The following is a 4,500-nucleotide window of genomic DNA, read 5'->3' as shown; positions in this document are numbered from 1 at the left end:
AGCTGGGGAGAGGGGCTTGGGAATAGGGTTAGTTACAAAAACACAACACCCACTGTTCTTACTGAGATTCAGCTGTTTTTCTTGAATAAACATTCTGTAGATTGTCACAAGTCTCTAGTTAATTTCCAGAATTCTGAACAAGTTAATTTTGACAATTTTTACCAGTGTCTTTGTTGCTTTTATGGAGGAGCAGATATTTGGAGGTCCTAACTCCACTATTTCTTGCTGACTTTTCTAATGTAATTTTGAGGCTCATCTATGGGGTAGCAGGTTCAGTAGCTCATTTATTTTTATTGCTGTATAGTATTTCATTGTATAGGTATATATTTTATCCATTTACTATTTGATGGAAATTTAGATTGTTTCCAGTTTTGGGCTATTAGTGATAATGCTGCTACAAACAATCATATGCAGGTCTTTTTGCCATATATTTTTATTTTATTTTATTTTTCTTGGGTAAGTACCTTGGAATTGAATTGCTGGGTCATATGGGAGTTTTATGTTTACATTTTTGGGAAATTGCCAAACTGTTTTCCAAGTGGCTGCACCATTTTAGGTTCTCATCAGAATGTATGAGAGCTCCTGTTTCTTCACATCTTCCTCAATATTTGTTTTTGTTTGTCTTATTTATTATAGTTATTCTAGTGGGTGTGAAATGGTTCATATATATTTCTTATACCAGTGTGAATGTGTGACAATTTTCATAATGAAAAGTTTTTGAAAAACTTGCATTTTATAGTGCCATAATATTTACAAAGCATGTTCACATAGGATTTGATTGTGACAGCAATAGTGAAAACTAGGCAAGGGCATTATTCCCGTTTTATAGATAGAAAAATGGAGACTCAGTGGAGTTAAATGACTAGTTAAACATCAGATGGCTCCCAAGTGATAAAGCTCAACATACTGATGATCAATCTTGTACCCTTTTCACAACCCTCCAAAATAGTTCTTAAATTTTTGAGAGAAAGAGATATTTTTTACATTTTCCAGGATCCTTGAATTCCCTAAGTACCAGGATGGTATTGAATAATGTGCTAACAAATAACATGATTAGATATATATCCTCAGCTATTGAGCATATGGCAATGTATGTGATGGTAAAGGATAGTAGTAACAGCAGGAGGTGATGTGAAAGAGGGAAAAAAGAAAAAAATGCAAGAAATGATTGGCCTCAGCAATCAACGTAAAGGTTTAGTCATTCATTTATTCAAGAAATACTTTTTTGTACACTTACTATGTGCTAGCCAGTTTCTAGGCACACACATGTACATAGATAACAAAAAAACAATAATTCTTACCCTCACAGAATAAATAAGTGGAATTTAATATGTTAGATGGGGATAAATCATATGAAAAACATTTAAGCAGGAAAAGGGCATAGGAAATGTTTGTTATGGGAGGTAGAAGGAGAGAGGAGAGGGTCTGCAATTTTCAGAAAAGGCAGTAAGGATAGGCCTCACTGGGAAGGTGATGTTCAAACAAAAACTTGAAGGAGTTGCAGAAATTGACCTTGAAGAAGGGAAAGTTGTTAGACCTGGTGGGGGTGGGGGTGGGTGGGAGCAGAGCCCTTGTCAGAGCAGACAGACCCCATGAAACCCCTAAGGCAGGAGAAAGCCTGGTTTGCTGGGGAGACAGCATGGAGGACAGATGGCTGGGGTGCAGCGAGTGACAAGGGGGACTGTAGAACAGGTCAGAGGGAAATGAACCCAGATTGTATTGACCTTTACTTCGAGGGAAACTGAGTCATGGCAGGGCTTGGAACAGATCAGTGGTGCGATGTGACTGAAGTTTTAACAGGATTGTTCTGGCTGCTATTTTGAGAATTGACTGCCAGGTACAAGGGTAGAAGCACAGAAAAGCAGCTGCAATGTGATTACAGTGAGGGAGGCTCAGACCTTGGGGTCCCCGTGAGCAGACAACTAAAGCAGATTTCAGTGATGATCAGAATCAGTACGTATTTCTTGAGTGTTCATTGTGTGTTAGGAACTCTGGTCAGCATACTGCATGCATGATCTCATTTAACTTCTTAAGAAAGTCATTCTGTAGACATGATCATCACTATTTAAATAGGTGGTGAAACGGGAGCCAAGAAGTTAGATAATTTGAACAAGACTACATGTTATGGCCAAGACTCGATTGAATCTGTTTGACTCCAAAACTTTTGCCTACATAATTGTAGTATGTGGAGTAGGCATAAAGCAAATGTACTTCACAGGGCCTGGTTTTCCAAAGCCTTGCAGTTTCAAATATTGACATTGCAAAGGACAGGAAATTTCCCCCAGGCTATTTAGTCTCTGTTGTAAGATAAGGAATTGTAACACAGCAAGGTTGCTGGCTCAAAGACAGACAGGTCACTGATTGATATGTAAAGATACTGGGAAATTGCTGTAAGAAGAGAAAGTTTGCTAAAATCAAGCTTTGGTTAGTGGATCGACTTAATTGCATTATAGAATGTCACCTTGCTTGTCTTACTGAATGTTACCAGCTTCTATTGTTAAACTTGTTAAACTATACTTAGCAAAAACCCCACCTATGCTCTCATCCTGTAACTTCCTGTTCTGGAGAATAAATGTGGGAAGAGAACCCCAATTCGTGGTTAATTTCCCGAATGGAAGGAATGCCTTACTCTTGAGGGTTCTGGGAGATTAACCCCTTTTTGGGGCTTCTCACTGCTCAGAAGAGATGGGCTTTGAGTAATCTTTGGTGGCTCCATCACCCAAGGGAAAAGGGGTAACAAATCTGTGGGAGGCAAAGCAACAGTAGTAAACTAAATTCCATGAAATTAGATGAAATTTATACATTGTACTGAGAGATGTAATAATGTTATTAGGATCAGAAGGAGCAATTAACCAGTAAATATAATTTGTTTAATTATCTGGTGCATTTATAAATTAGGTTATTTTGGAATTTTAAAAGACTATAGCCCCCATGACAGGTAAAACTCTTCACTGTTATTCTTTTCTAACATGTTTTCTATATGCAGTTTTTTTAGTATATTGGGGTAGGGACTGGGTAGGCTAAATAATGGCCCCCCAAAGAGGTACACTTCTTAATTCCTAAGGATGTGTTACCTTACATGACAAAATGGTCTTTGAAGATTTGATTAAGTTAAGAATCTTGCAGTGGGAAGATTATGCTGGATTATTTGGGGAGGCCCAATGGAATCACAAGGGCCCTTATATGGAGACGTGAAAATGGGAGCAGAGGTGTAGTGATGTGGGGCTATGGACCGAGGAGCACAGGCAGCCACAGGAAGCTGGAAAAACAAGGGCGGATTCTCTCCTTGAGCCTCTAGAGGAAGCGCAGCCCTTCCAATACCTTGATTTCAGAAATTTGCCCTACAAAAATGTGTGAAGATAGATTTATTTTTTTACCCACTAAGTTTGTGGTAATTTGTTACAGTAGCAATAGGAAATTAATACAGAGATGTTAAAACAGACTAATAAGTCCTAGCTAACAGAATAAAGCCTCCACTATGGTATGTAGGTATGTGTGTGTACATGTGTGTGTATGTGTGTGTGTGTGTATACAGTGACAGTTGGTGTCTTCTATTTGTAAGCATTCATTTAAACATCCATCTATACATCACATACAGTATTAAGCTCAGGATACAAAGATGAATATAATCACAGTTCACACTGCTGAAGTATAGTTTTCAAAAGGTTAAGTCTTGCAAACAAAATTTGAACACATGTCAGAGATTACTCAACTTATTAATTAGCAAGGGGATCAGTAAAATAGTAAGACCAATTCAAAGACCATTTGAGGAGATATGTATATTTGGACAATTTAATAGAGAATATTAGGACAGGATTACTGGGTTTGATTCAAAACTGGATACTGTCCTACATGGCAATAAACTGTAAAATTTTGGAGGTTATCTTTTCTTCTGGACAGAAATTATTTTCATCTCTATTGAAAAAAATCTATGTTAACATGTATCTTCATCAAGTCTGGGAGTTTTAATCAATAGTAAATAGTTAAAATAATTCTTGTGAGCCTTCACTACCATTTGACAAGGAAAGAATATGCCACTTTTTGCCTTATATTCCAATTTTGAATAATTTATTTTATTTTATTTTATTTTTTTTGGTGCCTGGCCAGTACAGGGATTGAATCCTGTACCTTGGTGTTACCAGCACCATGCTTTAACCAGCTGAGCTAACTGGCCAGCCCCGAATAATTTTTGTTAACATTGATCTCAGTCTGTTGACTTTCAGATCGTAATCCAGTGGGAAATATAGAGAAGTAATTATAATCTAATGCAGCAAGTGAATAGAGCAGTATGGTACCCTGCTGGTATAGGACACATTCATGAATATCAGTTGTCATTATGCTCTGGAGAGAGGGAAATGACAATCCAGAGATATTTTGAGCAAATAGAATTCTAGATGAAGACTGTTATACTATTGCTGCTATTCTTGCAGAAACAAGATGGAAAAATAGTAAAAGATTATAAAATTGTGGCTAAAAATCCAAAAGAATCACAAAACTGAA

At 37.2% G+C, this 4,500-nt stretch overlaps 1 non-coding gene across 1 annotated transcript; it reads right to left on the bottom strand.

Moving 5' to 3' along the window:
• Positions 1–4,100: 4,100 nt before the first annotated feature.
• TRNAT-GGU (transfer RNA threonine (anticodon GGU)) lies at positions 4,101–4,174 on the bottom strand. The gene has a single exon. It is a non-coding gene; the product is annotated as a tRNA-Thr (tRNA).
• Between the last annotated feature and the right edge of the window lie 326 nt (positions 4,175–4,500).

The sequence above is a fragment of the Cynocephalus volans genome, chromosome 1 (genome assembly GCF_027409185.1).
Source record: "Cynocephalus volans isolate mCynVol1 chromosome 1, mCynVol1.pri, whole genome shotgun sequence".
NCBI lineage: Eukaryota > Metazoa > Chordata > Mammalia > Dermoptera > Cynocephalidae > Cynocephalus > Cynocephalus volans.
This window is presented reverse-complemented; position numbering and strand designations above follow the sequence as displayed.